We start from the raw sequence: 21,201 nt of genomic DNA, 5'->3' as shown, positions 1-21,201 counted from the left end.
CCGTGGCTAGTTATACTACTCCTGTGCTGTCTTTAACCAATCATCTTTTCTTAAGCAGCTCTTCTTTCCTTTGTTGCTGTGGCTATAAGCCAATCAGCTCTCAGCTTGGTTTTTTCCACAAACCAACCCAAACTGTCTCCAAACAGTGTGGGTTGTGTGTCAAGTTGACCTTGATGTTAACAGTTCCTGATACATGTTCAACTTAATCAGCAACAGGCGGATACAAATGTGCAAACAGCATTATTAATTTAAGAACAAAAGGATCAGTGTGATTTTATATGAATCACATAATACATAGTTTCGTATCATTTTCCATCACACGTAAAAACAGAGTCTCACCGTATTGTCGGGCAGGAGGATCTGGACTCATTTATTACTTAATATCTTCCCCCATCTAGCGGTCATTAGAGGTTAGTCTTGAATTGATTTCTGTCGTGCAATATTTTAGATATAAATGTTTACATTTTCTATTACAGAACACGGCAAAGTATAGTCAACCAGTTCTAACCTTTTGAGAAAAACTTTAACTTCAAAGTAGGTGAATCTATTTACTTAGATTGAACCAATCGGATCACAGTTTATTTACATAACATCAATGCTTTGAGTGCTTTAGATATAAGGACATCATGGCGATCTTTCTGCTCACACCTCAGTCAGTCTATAATTCTGTACTATGTGTTTCTATAGCTTCCAACTTTCACGAGTTTCTTGAATCTGTGGAGAAAAGTGCAGACTCAGGTACTTTCTTATTTGTGAACTTTTATACATTTTATGTAATTTATTTATCATCTATAATGTTTTATTACTTTTCATTTATAGATATAAGGACACAAAAACAGTTCATATACTCAATGAATTGTTACAAGATAATCTTTTCTAGAGAATGTTTACCATTTGTTAAAAGACTGATTTATTTCTAAAAGTTTATGCAGTGTGTTAATTTGTCACATGGAGGCAGAAGGGGTGAATCTGATATACCCCTCTTCCATCATCAACTATTCATCGAGTCCTCCAGTAGAGCTTGTACAACCAAAGAAACGCATACAGCGGTCACCGGCGGTTCTAAGTTACATCTAAAGAGGTCTAGGCCTATACACACTGTTCCACCTGAGGTAATAAAATGTTTTGGGGTAAAGGTATTTTCATGAGGCGATCTGTGATCTAATTATAATAGGCTTTGAAGCTCTCTGCAACAGGTGCAGAGTGGTGCAAGACTGTGTTTGAAAGCATAAAGAGGAATAATGTTTCTGGGGTATCTTAAGGCCTTTTTGGGTCTGTAAGTGCAGAGCAGAGGCTCTGATGCAGGTGGTTTCAAGGCCTCTGTGGAAGTCTACGGCAGATGACTCTGGACTGTTCCCGTGAGAAATAGCTTCCTAAGTATTGGGAAAGATCCCGGCTTTTAAAAGACGTGAAAGCCTCTTCGAGAGTTCTGTGGCTAAGCAAGGTTCATTATCTTACCATAAGAGCAGGGTGATACTGACCTGCAACATCATCTTGCAGGTGTTTGATGGTATGAGTTGAGATCATCTTTGTTAAAAACAAAAAAAACAACAACAAAAAAAAAAAACAGGAAAATCTTCCAATAGGATATACTGGGGTCAAGCTTCAATTTGTACAATGATAGATCTCAATTTGCATATATTGAATAATGTATGGTTGAACACAGTGGTGGAGATTTCAAACACCAGTATGTAGAGAAGGTGTGGCAATCACATAATCAGTTGTGAAAACTGGATAAAAATGTGTGTTCCTTGTGTGATTATTAGACATATTCTGGACTATGCCTCGTTTGTATGTAACGCTGAGCTCAAAATAAATAATGGACCTACTACTCTCTTCAATTAATTCTTGAGTCTGCATCTTTATTTTCTGTTTAAAGAGGACTTAATAAAATTACTGGAATGTGGGCAATATCTAGTAACACAGTGCCGAGTCTGCTAAACGTAGATCCCAGCCTTTTATATGGCCTCTTCCCTTTAATTCTACTGACTATAATTAATGTAAACCTTGTCGATTCTGGTGTTTGCTGTATAGAGGTAGCGAAAACTTTGCTAAAACAATGAAAAATATGCATCCTGTGAAAAGTTTATTGAACAATATAACATTGTTCCTTACCCAGAGCCATAACACGTCATTGATGGAAATCACACTGATGTGAGGGCGGTATGGGCCAACTCAACTGTATTTCCTGATTGTTTTATTCTGCAGGAGGATGTGGTCCAAATATTTAAAAAATCACAGGTTTGTTTAAGAGGACATAGTCGAACAGTTTGGGCTTACTGTTATTTTAATACTAGTGGTAACTATTAGTAAATACAACAATCTGACCATCCTCATACTGCATTGAGGGGTGATGGGGTGATGGAACCAGATGATGTTTAGGTATGTGGTTATGTTAATTTATTTTTGTTCCTTTATATTCACATATTTTGCAAGTGCGTATGTTATTGAGTTTAAAACCATCCATATATTATGCAATTATAGAAAATACAGAAACTGCATGATACTTCTCTTGACTTGCTAGAAGTTCAGACTGTAGCAAGCTTAGCATTAGTAAATGGAATAGGTGTCATTTTAAGGATTCATTTAAAGTATTCATGAGGTATTTCTCCTAACATCGATGTATCGACAGTACCAATAAAATAAATAGCATAACAAGAATTACAGGTGTATAATAGTGTAGTTACCCACAATGGTTGAAGTGTTTGAAAAGAGTTGTATAAAAGAATAGTTGGTTGGTTCGTGGCATAAAGTCATGAAACGGTGAAATGAGGTCATAAAAAGAGTGTTTACAGGGGAAAGTGCTTTAACATTGAATTAGACAAACTAATAACATAAAACAAGGGAGTTTAGAGATTCTGTGTCCTTTCGTAATGATTTGTGCATATGGCAGGCTGCTGCAAAGGATCCTGGGTAAGCTTCAGCAGACCTCAGTGTAAGATATATTAATAATATTAATCATAATAATACTATTCAGAGGTTACTTGACTAGTAATCAGAATGTTGCTAGTTCAAGCCCTACCACTGCCAAGTTACCACTGCTGGGTCCCTGAACAGCAATGAATCCTCAATTGTATTATTAATACAATCCAATACACATGCCTAATGCTCAGCTGTCAACTGCAAAAACTGACATTCTGAGCATTCGAACAGTAAGAGGAACAAAAAGAAAGGAGTCACCGACTGTACACGTGTCAATCATTTAGCCTTTTTACATGTTGTTTTAGTTTACTGTAATCAAGGCCTGAAACTGGAGTCTATGGACCAGGCAAAAATATTTCAATATTTAATGCGTTTTTATTTTTTCAGTTTCAATGTTTCAATGAGACTCAGGAGACTCCAGCATAAGCAGAAGCTCCAAGTTGTCGATCTCCAGGAGCAAACCCGTCCCTGCAAGGTTGGGGTGCATGTTCTGGATCACGGGAAACAGACCATCGATCACCCAACATCTGCTTCTGCTCCTGCGGAGGTTCCAGATCCAGCACGGAGGCAGTGAGAGGTTCCTGGCCCAGAGATTGGTCTGCAGCGGGCCTGATGGTACTCGGCATGTATTGGAAATGCTGTGGCTGAATGCTGTGCGTAGCCCAGCGGGTGCTGGGGTGGAGCTGTGCCAGTTGCCTGCTCGGGTAGCAGGTAGCCCAGTTCTGAGCCTGTGGAATGGCCATCATGAAGTAGCCGGAGGGCGGGGCGGGCTGGTAGGGGTTGAGCACTGGGTTGCGCACGGCACTCACGCTGGCCATGTGCTGCATGTACTGGTGGGTGAGGTGGGCCTGCCGCTCCTCCTTGCGCTGCGCCAGGGCCACGTACAGCGGCTTGGTGCCTACGATGCACCCGTTCATCTCCTTCATTGCCTCGGTGGCCTCCTCCGGCGAGGAGAAACACACAAAGCCGAACCCTTTGGAGCGGCCGCCCTCCGTCATCACCTTGGCACTCGTGATTGTCCCGAATAGAGAGAACTCTTTACGCAGAGGCTCGTCGTCCAGACTGTAGTCTAGGTTTTTAACGTACAGGTTCACTCCCTGGTAGCGAGTCGTGCCGTCCTGCTTCATCTGCTCAAACTTGCGTTTGAGCTCTGTCTGCCTCTCGCCTTACTTCTGGGCACGAGCCACATACAGCTGCTTCCCATTCAACTCCTTCCCGTTCATCTCATCCCTTTTGGCATCCTCGTGCCTCTCGAAGCTCACAAAGCCAAAACCCTTGGACTTGCTGCTCTCGTCTGTCATGACGCGACGGCTCAGCGTTGGGCCGAACTTGCTGAAGATCTCATTTAGCTTGTTGTCGTCCATGTCCTCTCCAATGTTCTTAATGTACACATTGGTGAATTCCTTGGCCTTGGCCCCCATCTCAGCCTCACGCTCCTTGCGAGACTTGAAGTGGCCAATGAACACTTTGCGGTCATTGAGCAACATGCCATTAAGTTTCTCAATGGCTCTCTCCGCAGCCTCGCCGGTCTCAAAGTGCACAAAGCCGTAGCCCTTAGAGCCATTCTGATCACACGCCACCTTGCAGGAAAGGATGTTTCCAAAGTTGGAGAATGTGTCGTAAAGGGCTCCGCAGTCAATAGACTTGTCCAGGTTCTTGATGAAGATGTTGCCAACTGCGCTCTTCCTCTTCCATCCACCGGCTGCTGAAAGTTCACATACGCATATTCGAGTGAGCGACTGGTCATCATGTCCCTGCAAACTCGAATGGAGACAATTGTGCCAGCAGGGCTCAATTTCTCGAATAACATGGCCTCGGTAACGTCTGAATGAAGGTCACCCACGTGCAACAAAGTCATCGGCGAACTTGGAGCACTTGGATTCATTTTCGTGATTATCGTCGGTCAACCTTTCTGGAAATCGTAGTCGAAAGTAGTAAATGAACAAAATAAAATCGTAAATGATTTAACCAAATTATCTAACTACACGAATTATAAAACAGTTTGAAACAGCAATTGAACAGAGCCAGGCAAGTGTCGACCGACCAAAGCGATCAAAGCAACACTTTAGCTTTTGAATAAAAATACATGACAACTTGGTTGTTACGTAAGAGTTATTTTACGTAAATGTTTATTTTTAAATATTATCCAAACGCTATTTATTTATTTATGAATTATTCAATTATTTTAACTTATAACGTTAATAGCGTGAATGAGAGGCTTTAACAACACCTTATATTTCAAAATATTACCTAGTCAAAGCATTTTCCAAAAATCGTCCATATGCTGCTCACACTGGATCACTTACCGCATGGCTCAGAATAAATATTGTAGGGTATTGTTTATGAGGTTTAACAAACTCTAGGACTTATTGTTTATAGCACTTTTCATTGTTTAAGATAGACTTTATGTATTTTGTACTTCTAGGTATCAGCATTCATCCCTGTATTCTACAGTATTCTAGTTCATTGGTATGTTTGATTCTAACCTACTGTACTAGGATATATTTTATGAGTAAATGACAAAGCAGTTTTGTAAGTCGCTCTGGATAAGAGCATCTGCTAAGTGCCATAAATGTAAATGTAATAATACTTTATTAGTCACTTAATAATTAATTAAATAATTAAATAATTTCGTCTCATGAGCTAGTGAAGTCCTGCCCCCTGGGGAGATTTGCTCGCCCAATGTTCAGTTCATGGCTACAGCCTTGATGTAACCTACATCACATGAGGTTATTTTAAAAGCTACAAGTGTGTAAACTAACAAACCCTCTCATAAGCAAAGTAAATAAAAAAAGGAAGATTTTCTCCACCTGAAATACTATTGTAATGTTCTGAGCACATACAAAGGCGGAGTCGCTCGCAGTAAGACGAATGCAACTTTATTAGAGAACACGCTTAGCCCACAAACAGAAGCCAAAAACAGCAGACCGGGCAAAGAGCGTTATCCAAAACACAGACGCTCCAAAACGGAACCCGAGCCAACGGGACTTACCTACCGAGAGCGCTTATATACAGAAAGACTAACGAGGACTAACGCGCTGCAGGTGATTACAGTAACAGGAGGCGGTACTAAGCAGGGGGCGGAGCCGACAGGGACCAAAACAAGGAAGTAAACAAACATGGTGGCGTCGCCGTGAGAACCGCGAGGCCAACTACGTCAGAAGCACCATGTCATAGAACACTGATAGCGTCTAAATTCTAAAGTCATTTCCAAACATTCATTTGGAACACAGTCACAGCAAGGTGAACGTAGCGACAGTGTTATTAGTTTATGTTTTCAAACAAAACCACGAAACAATTCTGGACTTTAAAAAATGTTCCCGGTCATTAAGCTGCATCGGGTCGACTGCAAAGGTATGTACATACAAAATAGTTTACTTTACTGTATTTTTAGAACAAACCCCCAAGTTGGAAGAAAACATTTAACATGAAGGAAGCATGTTTGTGCTTGTGCCACGTTTGTCAGATTTGCCAAAATGACACATGCCGCTTGCAAAAAAACAGACCCACATGACCCATTTCATTGCAAAACCAGGCAACAGTGGAGACCTGATGAATTTTTTTCTTTCCTCAGTGTGCGGATCCAATCTGCATGATTGTGTTCAGTGTGGTGTCCCTCTGACCCTTACTGAGAAAGCACCAAGTGAAACCACTGGGCCTCAGCCCCCCGTCAACAATGAGGTAGAGGATGCAGGTCAGGTACCTCTCCCACCTCTCCCAGAAAGCCCCCAGCATCAGGGTGAACAGGCTGAAGAGTCAGAGGATGAAAGCAATTATGATGATGATGAAGCTGATAATGATGATGACTGGACTCTTCAGCAGCAGAGCAATTTCCCATTTCAGCTTCCAGCAGCTTCCACTGAGGGGGAACACACAGTTTGTCAGATATCCGGCTCTGGACGGCGTGAGCAAAATCATAGACGATGTCCACGAATATCTACGAAACAGAATTCCAAGAGAGTCCTTTGGCTACATGGCCCCAGGATATGGCAGGGACCACCCTCTGCTGGGCAGGAATGCTTGGAAGGCTGATGCATGGGGTGCCAGCTTTGGGGCGGCAGGGAATAGTTCCACACTTGGATGGTATCCGCTTTACAATACGCTGCAGCAGGGTGTATTGTACAATACACCAGCTACTTATGCCTCCAGTGCACCTAAAGCTGATTTCTTGGTGATGGCACAGAATGACCAACCTCAGTACAGCTCCTGGCCTGGAAACACTGTCAGATTTCCTGGTGAGGTCAGAGCTCACAGTTCCAATGCTGCTCCTGCCGTGGGCCAGAGCTGCAGGAGCCAGACGGAGCAAAGGAGCTCCAGGAAGAGGAGGAGAGAGACAAACTCCCCGAGCTCCTCTCACTGCTCCGAGACAGAGAGCGTCCCCAGGAAGATGAGAAGATGAGAGCATGAATGAGAATGAAAAGTCACGGCGATCAAGCAATAATAATAAAAATTTATGCTTGAAGTTTTGTAGAAGTAATAAAAGATAAAATAAAATGCAATTATCTCATGTTTAACATAGCCTGTGTTTCATTGCTTTTTTGAGGGTCCAGCTCATATTTTATGATACAAATATAACATCTTTAAGAAATTTCTGTAATCACAAACAATACAGTCCAAAGTCTTAGATGATTACCAAGAACTTCAAGTTTATTCCATGATTTATGCAAAGCTAATATAAATTCAAATTCAAAATTCAAATTCAAAATGTATTTATTCAGTGCCATTTACAACAGATGTTGTGAAAAAGCAGCTTTACAAATGTCCAAGCCAAGAGCGACAGTGGCAAGGCAAAGCTCCCTAGAGCATGAGGAAGAAACCTTGAGAAGAACCAAGACTCAAGGCGGGGGGGAGTGGGGGGGCATCCTCCTCTGGCTGACAACGGTCACCACAATGATAACAGTTTAAAGAGAAAAATAAATTAAAAATGAAATAAGCAAATGTACAAGTTTACTTAGCTGATACGTACTATTCTGGAAAATATTATTTAACTCATTTTTGATTTTCTTGAGAATTCTTTATAATATATTGCAATATATCTGAATATCTTGAAAACATAATATTTTTAAAATTTTTAAAACTGTTGCTACAGCACATATTTAATTCAAACTATAGTCTATGTAGAGTTCCAACACACACTGTCAGCTGTTAGCATCTCTTAAAGAATAATACTTGATATTGACTCAGTGTGGTAATAATTCTTTGGCTCCCTGTAGCTGCACGCATCAGATTCAAAACCTTGATGTTTGCCTACAAAGCCAAAAATGAACCAGCCCCTTCATACATGAGGTCAATGGTCAAAGCCCGATCCGTACCTGGAGTACTTCGAACCTCAAGTCTGGCTCGGCTTGAAATACCTTGCTTCAGATCTCATGGATGACAAGCATCGAGACTATTTTCTGTCCTGGCTCCAAGATGGTGGAATGAACTCCCACTTGCTGTCCGGACAGCAGAGTCCCTTGCGGTCTTCAAGCGCAGACTGAAGACCCATCTATTTGCAGAATATTTAAAGAACAACTGACACTGCTCCCATATTGACTGACTAAATTAATACTTATTGTAGGGTATTGTTTATGTTGTTTAATAAACTCTAGGACTTATTGTTTATAGCACTTTTCATTGTTTAAGATAGACTTTATGTATTTTGTACTTCTAGGTATCAGCATTCATCCCTGTATTCTACAGTATTCTAGTTCATTGGTATGTTTGATTCTAACCTACTGTACTGTACTAGGATATATTCTATGAGTAAATAATAAAGCACTTTTGTAAGTCGCTCTGGATAAGAGCATGTGCTAAGTGCCATAAATGTAAATGTAATTATACTTTATTAGTCACTTAATAATTAATTAAATAATTAAATAATTTCATCTCATGAGCTAGTGAAGTCCTGCCCCCTGGGGAGATTTACTCCCCCAATGTTCAGTTCATGGATACAGGCTTGACGTAACCTACATCACATGAGGTTATTTTAAAAGCTACAAGTGTGTAAGCTAACAAACCCTCTCATAAGCAAAGTAAATTAAAAAAAAAGGAAGATTTTCTCCACCTGAAATACTATTGTAATGTTCTGAGCACATACAAAGATGGAGTCGCTCGCAGTAAGATGAATGCAACTTTATTAGAGAACACGCTTAGCCCACAAACAGAAGCCAAAAAACAGCAGACCGGGCAAAGAGCGTTATCCAAAACACAGACGCTCCAAAACGGAACCCGAGCCAACGGGACTTACCTACCGAGAGCGCTTATATACAGAAAGACTAACGAGGACTAACGCGCTGCAGGTGATTACAGTAACAGGAGGCGGTACTAAGCAGGGGGCGGAGCCGACAGGGACCAAAACAAGGAAGTAAACAAACATGGTGGCGTCGCCGTGGGAACCGCGACCACAATTACGTCAGAAGCACGATGTCATAGAACACTGATAGCGTCTAAATTCTAAAGTCATTTCCAAACATTCATTCGGAACACAGTCACAGCAAGGTGAACGTAGCGACAGTGTTACTAGTTTATGTTTTCAAACAAAACCACGAAACAATTCTGGACTTTAAAAAATGTTCCCGGTCATTAAGCTGCATCGGGTCGACTGCAAAGGTATGTACATACAAAATATTTTACTTTACTGTATTTTTAGAACAAAACCCAAGTTGGAAGAAAACATTTAACATGAAGGAAGCATGTTTGTGCTTGTGCCACGTTTGCCAGATTTGCCAAAATGACACATGCCGCTTGCAAAAAACAGACCCACATGACCCATTTCATTGCAAAACCTGGCAACAGTGGAGACCTGATGATTTTTTTTCTTTCCTCAGTGTGCGGATCCAATCTGCATGATTGTGTTCAGTGTGGTGTCCCTCTGACCCTTACTGAGAAAACACCAAGTGAAACCACTGGGCCTCAGCCCCCCGTCAACAATGAGGTAGAGGATGCAGGTCAGGTACCTCTCCCACCTCTCCCAGAAAGCCCCCAGCATCAGGGTGAACAGGCTGAAGAGTCAGAGGATGAAAGCGATTATGATGATGATGAAGCTGATAATGATGATGACTGGACTCTTCAGCAGCAGAGCAATTTCTCATTTCAGCTTCCAGCAGCTTCCACTGAGGGGAACACACAGTTTGTCAGACATCCGGCTCTGGACGGCGTGAGCAAAATCATAGACGATGTCCACGAATATCTACGAAACAGAATTCCAAGAGAGTCCTTTGGCTACATGGCCCCAGGATATGGCAGGGACCACCCTCTGCTGGGCAGGAATGCTTGGAAGGCTGATGCATGGGGTGCCAGCTTTGGGGCGGCAGGGAATAGTTCCACACTTGGATGGTATCCGCTTTACAATACGCTGCAGCAGGGTGTATTGTACAATACACCAGCTACTTATGCCTCCAGTGCACCTAAAGCTGATTTCTTGGTGATGGCACAGAACGACCAACCTCAGTACAGCTCCTGGCCTGGAAACACTGTCAGATTTCCTGGTGAGGTCAGAGCTCACAGTTCCAATGCTGCTCCTGCCGTGGGCCAGAGCTGCAGGAGCCAGACGGAGCAAAGGAGCTCCAGGAAGAGGAGGAGAGAGACAAACTCCCCGAGCTCCTCTCACTGCTCCGAGACAGAGAGCGTCCCCAGGAAGATGAGAAGATGAGAGCATGAATGAGAATGAAAAGTCACGTCGATCAAGCAATAATAATAAAAACTTATGCTTGAAGTTTTGTAGAAGTAATAAAGATAAAATAAAATGCAATTATTTCATGTTTAACATAGCCTGTGTTCAATTGTTTTTTTGAGGGTCCAGCTCATATTTTATGATACAAATATAACATCTTTAAGAAATTTCTGTAATCACAAACAATACAGTCCAAAGTCTTAGATGATTACCAAGAACTTCAAGTTTATTCCATGATTTATGCAAAGCTAATATAAATTCAAATTCAAAATTCAAATTCAAAATGTATTTATTCAGTGCCATTTACAACAGATGTTGTGAAAAAGCAGCTTTACAAATGTCCAAGCCAAGAGCGACAGTGGCAAGGCAAAGCTCACTAGAGCATGAGGAAGAAACCTTGAGAAGAACCAAGACTCAAGGCGGGGGGAAGGGGGGGGGGGCATCCTCCTCTGGCTGACAACGGTCACCACAATGATAACAGTTTAAAGAGAAAAATAAATTAAAAATGAAATAAGCAAATGTACACGTTTACTTAGCTGATACGTACTATTCTGGAAAATATTATTTAATTCATTTTTGATTTTCTTGAGAATTCTTTATAATATACTTCAATATATCTGAATATCTTGAATACATAATATTTTTTCAATTTTTAAAACTGTTGATACAGCACATATTTAATTCAAACTATAGTCTATGTAGACTTCCAACACACACTGTCAGCTGTTAGCATCTCTTAAAGAATAATACTTGATATTGACTCAGTGTGGTAATAATTCTTTGGCTCCCTGTAGCTGCACGCATCAGATTCAAAACCTTGATGTTTGCCAACAAAGCCAAAAATGAACCAGCCCCTTCATACATGAGGTCAATGGTCAAAGCCCGATCCGTACCTGGAGTACTTCGAACCTCAAGTCTGGCTCGGCTTGAAATACCTTGCTTCAGATCTCATGGATGACAAGCATCGAGACTATTTTCTGTCCTGGCTCCAAGATGGTGGAATGAACTCCCACTTGCTGTCCGGACAGCAGAGTCCCTTGCGGTCTTCAAGCGCAGACTGAAGACCCATCTATTTGCAGAATATTTAAAGAACAACTGACACTGCTCCCATATTGACTGACTAAATTAATACTTATTGTAGGGTATTGTTTATGTTGTTTAATAAACTCTAGGACTTATTGTTTATAGCACTTTTCATTGTTTAAGATAGACTTTATGTATTTTGTACTTCTAGGTATCAGCATTCATCCCTGTATTCTACAGTATTCTAGTTCATTGGTATGTTTGATTCTAACCTACTGTACTGTACTAGGATATATTCTATGAGTAAATAATAAAGCACTTTTGTAAGTCGCTCTGGATAAGAGCATGTGCTAAGTGCCATAAATGTAAATGTAATTATACTTTATTAGTCACTTAATAATTAATTAAATAATTAAATAATTTCATCTCATGAGCTAGTGAAGTCCTGCCCCCTGGGGAGATTTACTCCCCCAATGTTCAGTTCATGGATACAGGCTTGACGTAACCTACATCACATGAGGTTATTTTAAAAGCTACAAGTGTGTAAGCTAACAAACCCTCTCATAAGCAAAGTAAATTTAAAAAAAAGGAAGATTTTCTCCACCTGAAATACTATTGTAATGTTCTGAGCACATACAAAGATGGAGTCGCTCGCAGTAAGATGAATGCAACTTTATTAGAGAACACGCTTAGCCCACAAACAGAAGCCAAAAAACAGCAGACCGGGCAAAGAGCGTTATCCAAAACACAGACGCTCCAAAACGGAACCCGAGCCAACGGGACTTACCTACCGAGAGCGCTTATATACAGAAAGACTAACGAGGACTAACGCGCTGCAGGTGATTACAGTAACAGGAGGCGGTACTAAGCAGGGGGCGGAGCCGACAGGGACCAAAACAAGGAAGTAAACAAACATGGTGGCGTCGCCGTGGGAACCGCGACCACAATTACGTCAGAAGCACGATGTCATAGAACACTGATAGCGTCTAAATTCTAAAGTCATTTCCAAACATTCATTCGGAACACAGTCACAGCAAGGTGAACGTAGCGACAGTGTTACTAGTTTATATTTTCAAACAAAACCACGAAACAATTCTGGACTTTAAAAAATGTTCCCGGTCATTAAGCTGCATCGGGTCGACTGCAAAGGTATGTACATACAAAATATTTTACTTTACTGTATTTTTAGAACAAAACCCCAAGTTGGAAGAAAACATTTAACATGAAGGAAGCATGTTTGTGCTTGTGCCACGTTTGCCAGATTTGCCAAAATGACACATGCCGCTTGCAAAAAACAGACCCACATGACCCATTTCATTGCAAAACCTGGCAACAGTGGAGACCTGATGAATTTTTTTCTTTCCTCAGTGTGCGGATCCAATCTGCATGATTGTGTTCAGTGTGGTGTCCCTCTGACCCTTACTGAGAAAGCACCAAGTGAAACCACTGGGCCTCAGCCCCCCGTCAACAATGAGGTAGAGGATGCAGGTCAGGTACCTCTCCCACCTCTCCCAGAAAGCCCCCAGCATCAGGGTGAACAGGCTGAAGAGTCAGAGGATGAAAGCGATTATGATGATGATGAAGCTGATAATGATGATGACTGGACTCTTCAGCAGCAGAGCAATTTCTCATTTCAGCTTCCAGCAGCTTCCACTGAGGGGAACACACAGTTTGTCAGACATCCGGCTCTGGACGGCGTGAGCAAAATCATAGACGATGTCCACGAATATCTACGAAACAGAATTCCAAGAGAGTCCTTTGGCTACATGGCCCCAGGATATGGCAGGGACCACCCTCTGCTGGGCAGGAATGCTTGGAAGGCTGATGCATGGGGTGCCAGCTTTGGGGCGGCAGGGAATAGTTCCACACTTGGATGGTATCCGCTTTACAATACGCTGCAGCAGGGTGTATTGTACAATACACCAGCTACTTATGCCTCCAGTGCACCTAAAGCTGATTTCTTGGTGATGGCACAGAATGACCAACCTCAGTACAGCTCCTGGCCTGGAAACACTGTCAGATTTCCTGGTGAGGTCAGAGCTCACAGTTCCAATGCTGCTCCTGCCGTGGGCCAGAGCTGCAGGAGCCAGACGGAGCAAAGGAGCTCCAGGAAGAGGAGGAGAGAGACAAACTCCCCGAGCTCCTCTCACTGCTCCGAGACAGAGAGCGTCCCCAGGAAGATGAGAAGATGAGAGCATGAATGAGAATGAAAAGTCACGTCGATCAAGCAATAATAATAAAAACTTACGCTTGAAGTTTTGTAGAAGTAATAAAGATAAAATAAAATGCAATTATTTAATGTTTAACATAGCCTGTGTTCAATTGTTTTTTTGAGGGTCCAGCTCATATTTTATGATACAAATATAACATCTTTAAGAAATTTCTGTAATCACAAACAATACAGTCCAAAGTCTTAGATGATTACCAAGAACTTCAAGTTTATTCCATGATTTATGCAAAGCTAATATAAATTCAAATTCAAAATTCAAATTCAAAATGTATTTATTCAGTGCCATTTACAACAGATGTTGTGAAAAAGCAGCTTTACAAATGTCCAAGCCAAGAGCGACAGTGGCAAGGCAAAGCTCCCTAGAGCATGAGGAAGAAACCTTGAGAAGAACCAAGACTCAAGGCGGGGGGGAGTGGGGGGGCATCCTCCTCTGGCTGACAACGGTCACCACAATGATAACAGTTTAAAGAGAAAAATAAATTAAAAATGAAATAAGCAAATGTACAAGTTTACTTAGCTGATACGTACTATTCTGGAAAATATTATTTAACTCATTTTTGATTTTCTTGAGAATTCTTTATAATATATTGCAATATATCTGAATATCTTGAAAACATAATATTTTTAAAATTTTTAAAACTGTTGCTACAGCACATATTTAATTCAAACTATAGTCTATGTAGAGTTCCAACACACACTGTCAGCTGTTAGCATCTCTTAAAGAATAATACTTGATATTGACTCAGTGTGGTAATAATTCTTTGGCTCCCTGTAGCTGCACGCATCAGATTCAAAACCTTGATGTTTGCCTACAAAGCCAAAAATGAACCAGCCCCTTCATACATGAGGTCAATGGTCAAAGCCCGATCCGTACCTGGAGTACTTCGAACCTCAAGTCTGGCTCGGCTTGAAATACCTTGCTTCAGATCTCATGGATGACAAGCATCGAGACTATTTTCTGTCCTGGCTCCAAGATGGTGGAATGAACTCCCACTTGCTGTCCGGACAGCAGAGTCCCTTGCGGTCTTCAAGCGCAGACTGAAGACCCATCTATTTGCAGAATATTTAAAGAACAACTGACACTGCTCCCATATTGACTGACTAAATTAATACTTATTGTAGGGTATTGTTTATGTTGTTTAATAAACTCTAGGACTTATTGTTTATAGCACTTTTCATTGTTTAAGATAGACTTTATGTATTTTGTACTTCTAGGTATCAGCATTCATCCCTGTATTCTACAGTATTCTAGTTCATTGGTATGTTTGATTCTAACCTACTGTACTGTACTAGGATATATTCTATGAGTAAATAATAAAGCACTTTTGTAAGTCGCTCTGGATAAGAGCATGTGCTAAGTGCCATAAATGTAAATGTAATTATACTTTATTAGTCACTTAATAATTAATTAAATAATTAAATAATTTCATCTCATGAGCTACTGAAGTCCTACCCCCTGGGGAGATTTACTCCCCCAATGTTCAGTTCATGGATACAGCCTTGACGTAACCTACATCACATGAGGTTATTTTAAAAGCTACAAGTGTGTAAGCTAACAAACCTTCTCATAAGCAAAGTAAATAAAAAAAAAAGGAAGATTTTCTCCACCTGAAATACTATTGTAATGTTCTGAGCACATACAAAGATGGAGTCGCTCGCAGTAAGATGAATGCAACTTTATTAGAGAACACGCTTAGCCCACAAACAGAAGCCAAAAAACAGCAGACCGGGCAAAGAGCGTTATCCAAAACACAGACGCTCCAAAACGGAACCCGAGCCAACGGGACTTACCTACCGAGAGCGCTTATATACAGAAAGACTAACGAGGACTAACGCGCTGCAGGTGATTACAGTAACAGGAGGTGGTACTAAGCAGGGGGCGGAGCCGACAGGGACCAAAACAAGGAAGTAAACAAACATGGTGGCGTCGCCGTGGGAACTGCGACCACAATTACGTCAGAAGCACGATGTCATAGAACACTGATAGCGTCTAAATTCTAAAGTCTTTCCAAACATTCATTCGGAACACAGTCACAGCAAGGTGAACGTAGCGACAGTGTTACTAGTTTATGTTTTCAAACAAAACCACGAAACAATTCTGGACTTTAAAAAATGTTCCCGGTCATTAAGCTGCATCGGGTCGACTGCAAAGGTATGTACATACAAAATATTTTACTTTACTGTATTTTTAGAACAAAACCCCAAGTTGGAAGAAAACATTTAACATGAAGGAAGCATGTTTGTGCTTGTGCCACGTTTTCCAGATTTGCCAAAATGACACATGCCGCTTGCAAAAAACAGACCCACATGACCCATTTCATTGCAAAACCTGGCAACAGTGGAGACCTGATGAATTTTTTTCTTTCCTCAGTGTGCGGATCCAATCTGCATGATTGTGTTCAGTGTGGTGTCCCTCTGACCCTTACTGAGAAAGCACCAAGTGAAACCACTGGGCCTCAGCCCCCCGTCAACAATGAGGTAGAGGATGCAGGTCAGGTACCTCTCCCACCTCTCCCAGAAAGCCCCCAGCATCAGGGTGAACAGGCTGAAGAGTCAGAGGATGAAAGCGATTATGATGATGATGAAGCTGATAATGATGATGACTGGACTCTTCAGCAGCAGAGCAATTTCTCATTTCAGCTTCCAGCAGCTTCCACTGAGGGGAACACACAGTTTGTCAGACATCCGGCTCTGGATGGCGTGAGCAAAATCATAGACGATGTCCACGAATATCTACGAAACAGAATTCCAAGAGAGTCCTTTGGCTACATGGCCCCAGGATATGGCAGGGACCACCCTCTGCTGGGCAGGAATGCTTGGAAGGCTGATGCATGGGGTGCCAGCTTTGGGGCGGCAGGGAATAGTTCCACACTTGGATGGTATCCGCTTTACAATACGCTGCAGCAGGGTGTATTGTACAATACACCAGCTACTTATGCCTCCAGTGCACCTAAAGCTGATTTCTTGGTGATGGCACAGAATGACCAACCTCAGTACAGCTCCTGGCCTGGAAACACTGTCAGATTTCCTGGTGAGGTCAGAGCTCACAGTTCCAATGCTGCTCCTGCCGTGGGCCAGAGCTGCAGGAGCCAGACGGAGCAAAGGAGCTCCAGGAAGAGGAGGAGAGAGACAAACTCCCCGAGCTCCTCTCACTGCTCCGAGACAGAGAGCGTCCCCAGGAAGATGAGAAGATGAGAGCATGAATGAGAATGAAAAGTCACGTCGATCAAGCAATAATAATAAAAACTTATGCTTGAAGTTTTGTAGAAGTACAAAGATAAAATAAAATGCAATTATTTCATGTTTAACATAGCCTGTGTTCAATTGTTTTTTTGAGGGTCCATGATTTATGCAAAGCTAATATAAATTCAAATTCAAAATTCAAATTCAAAATGTATTTATTCAGTGCCATTTACAACAGATGTTGTGAAAAAGCAGCTTTACAAATGTCCAAGCCAAGAGCGACGGTGGCAAGGCAAAGCTCCCTAGAGCATGAGGAAGAAACCTTGAGAAGAACCAAGACTCAAGGCGGGGGGAAGGGGGGGCATCCTCCTCTGGCTGACAACGGTCACCACAATGATAACAGTTTAAAGAGAAAAATCAATTAAAAATGAAATAAGCAAATGTACACGTTTACTTAGCTGATACGTACTACTCTGGAAAATATTATTTAATTCATTTTTGATTTTCTTGAGAATTCTTTATAATATACTTCAATATATCTGAATATCTTGAATACATAATATTTTTTCAATTTTTAAAACTGTTGATACAGCACATATTTAATTCAAACTATAGTCTATGTAGACTTCCAACACACACTGTCAGCTGTTAGCATCTCTTAAAGAATAATACTTGATATTGACTCAGTGTGGTAATAATTCTTTGGCTCCCTGTAGCTGCACGCATCAGATTCAAAACCTTGATGTTTGCCTACAAAGCCAAAAATGAACCAGCCCCTTTATACATGAGGTCAATGGTCAAAGCCCGATCCGTACCTGGAGTACTTCGAACCTCAAGTCTGGCTCGGCTTGAAATACCTTGCTTCAGATCTCATGGATGACAAGCATCGAGACTATTTTCTGTCCTGGCTCCAAGATGGTGGAATGAACTCCCACTTGCTGTCCGGACAGCAGAGTCCCTTGCGGTCTTCAAGCGCAGACTGAAGACCCATCTATTTGCAGAATATTTAAAGAACAACTGACACTGCTGCCATATTGACTGACTAAATTAGTAATTATTGTAGGGTCTTGTTTATGTTGTTTAACAAACTCTAGGACTTATTGTTTATAGCACTTTTCACTGTTTAAATGAGTATGTTGTATTGACCCTTAGGTAACAGAACGAAATGTGAAGTCCACTTATAAAATAAATTACGCATTCGTCATTAGATCAGAGTAGGTGATGGACAGAAAGCCATGTGTGAAAACGAACAATCATCTCACAAAACACTACTTATGACTAACAAGTAAACACTTGCAAAATAAAAGTAGCCGTTTATGTTAAATATAAGATTTCACAAAACTATTAATTAAAAAACTATTAATTACAAAACTATTAATTACAAAAATATGAATTAAAAAACGTAAATCGATATTTTTGCGATTGATCTCCCTCCCAAGTTACACCGTTTACTTGTCTTAGAAATGAAACACGAGTATCACTGTTACGTTTTAATGAAACCGTTATTTTGAAAACTACAAAACTGCATGTCAATGTTAACCGTGTGGGGTCATACGTGAGTGTATGTTACAGCTGAATTATTAGGTTACCTATCTGAGCTACAGATATTTTTATATTTATTGGCTGCTTGTACAGATTTGTTAGCTCGCTGATAATATACTTTTGTATACAAAATTGTTCTGCGCAAACCACAGCACCATTGCTAAGTTAGCACTTAGCCTTAGCTAACGTTACTTTTAAAGTTAAATTGAGTTTCTTGTCTTGTTCATGGCTCCCGTTTAGACATGATGTCTGCCCGCAGGCTTAGACTTCTAGTGTTTTCTGTTCAAAAGTGTTTATCTCGACTCGCCGACAAATGCAGAGGTTATTGCTCAGTGTCTCTGTCTAGCACTCCTACTAATGAGACTGATGAGACGAGAGTGAGCACATTTAAGACCAAGCTGTCGTCATTAAGAGTTCTTCAGGCAAAAGTTCAACTGAGACGCAACAGGAACATGAGGAATCGTATCTTCCTGAAGAAAGTGGTCTGGCGCAACTACGGAAAGGTATGTAACTGCATTTGTTGCCATGATAGTTCAGGCTTTAGGATTTTAATTCCCATGTGTCAGTATGCCGGTAGTCGTTGCCAATTTTATTTTGATGTTTACATCTTGCAGTGTATTTCGAAACATACGGCTGTCAGATGAACGTCAACGACACTGAAATTGCGTGGTCCATTCTTCAGAAGGGTGGATATGTTCGGACCCACGAACTATCAGAGGTAAGTGTCAATGCCTTGACCTTTGACCCTTGATAAACACAGCGCTTCCTTTATTTGAAAGCTTTCATTCTCATCTTTCCTAATTTTTTTTTTTTTTTTAATACATGCAGATGTGGTGCTTCTTGTCACATGCTCCATAAGGTAGGAAAAGCCTATTTCTGTTTGTATTTTACACAGTGAATCTATACGTTGCCAATCTTGTGCAACTTGACAGCAGTCCTTGACTTCAGTGACATGTTTTGCTTGGATGTAATGCTATTTTCTGTTGGAAAAAATAAAAATCATTGTGACAGGGAAAAGGCAGAGCAGACCATCTGGAACAGACTCAAACATCCAGCAGTTCTGAAAAAGAAGCATCTAAAGAGCAGCACTCCATTAAAGATAGGAGTCCTGGGTAACTTCTCACTTCACCATAGTTCTTCATTCACGTTCAAATGTATTTCTCAGTCTGAAATGTTCGTGTGTGCGCATGTATGTTTGTGTGTGGGTTCACGCGCCCGTATACGCATATGTGTGCTTGCTCTCTTGTAGGTTGCATGGCAGAGAGACTGAAGACTGAGTTGCTGGAGAAGGAGAGGGTGGTGGATGTTGTAGCAGGGCCAGATGCCTACAGAGATCTTCTCCGACTCCTTGCACTGGCCCATGGGGGTCAGAGGACCAGCAATGTCCTGCTCTCCCTGGAAGAGGCATATGCTGATGTCATGCCCATTCACCATTCAGGACACAGTGCCTTTGTGTGAGTGCCATAATAATATCTGGCTGATTTATAAGGGAGGAGTTCCTACTAAACACTAACTCTTAAATTAACTTTGCACTGTGTGATTTTGTAAAGATGGTAAAGAGTAAAATAACAGTCTCACATGTACAGTTCAATTTTTAAGTTAACATGTATAGACAGTTTTTGGTGTTTTCATATTCAACTCTAATACACTGAATTTAATCTGAACAGCAACTGTTAGATTAAAATACAGAAAAGTCAGCTATAATGTAAAGGCATTTGCTACCATATTGGATGAAACATGGGACTTGCATCCACAATAAAGCCAAAAACAGCAAATGCTCATAGTTCAGTTGTTTATTATTATCATTTTACTGAACACTTGTCAATCTGCATTTTTTGGTTAAATATTTATACATGACTGACCCTCCTACACTTATGAAGGGATATAAAACTTCAAACACCGTGGTGGCTCATCTTCAGCTCCTTCATGCTTTTAGATGTAGCACTTCAAACAATGGTTTGATATCAGGGGTGTTGATACTTCTAAAGTCCTTTCACGCTGTTGACAGTACAGACCTTGTGTACTGCAAGCCTTGTTGGTGGCACCTTGTCTTACAGTGGGATTATCCAATATATTTTGTCCCTCTTTGACTGCTGTAGGTCTATCATGTGGGGCTGTGACAACATGTTCAGCTACTGCATTGTGCCGTTTACCTGGGGGAGGGAAAGGAGCAGACCTGTGTCCTCCATACTTGAAGAAGTGCGCATGCTGTCTGACCAGGTCTCTTCCCTTCAGCGACTATGTGTGCAGTCTGGCTTTACTAGTTTCTGTGTGTGAAACTTGGCCAGATGTGAACACTAAGTATATGAAATGATCATGGCCATAGGGGGTGAAGGAAGTGACCCTGCTGGGTCAAAACGTGAACAGCTACAGAGACGTGTCTGGGGACGGGGCCAGCAACTCGGAGCTTGGTTCGCACCTCAGCCGTGGTTTCAGCACCGTGTTCCCGTGATGAGCAAGGAGGCCTACGATTCGCTGACCTGCTACACCACGTCTCCCTCGTAAACCCTGACAAGGATTCGCTTCACCTGGCCACATCCTAAAGACTTTCCTGATGAGGTAGAAACCCCAGAGTCATGGATGTGAGCATGTGGTTTTTGGTTGGGATACCCATGACTAGTGTGGGGAAGGTACTTTTAAAATGTAT

This window comes from Electrophorus electricus, unplaced genomic scaffold, assembly GCF_041902795.1.
Source record: "Electrophorus electricus isolate QZ-2024a unplaced genomic scaffold, ASM4190279v1 Scaffold40, whole genome shotgun sequence".
NCBI classification, from domain to species: domain Eukaryota; kingdom Metazoa; phylum Chordata; class Actinopteri; order Gymnotiformes; family Gymnotidae; genus Electrophorus; species Electrophorus electricus.
Note: the sequence above shows the minus strand (reverse complement) of the source record.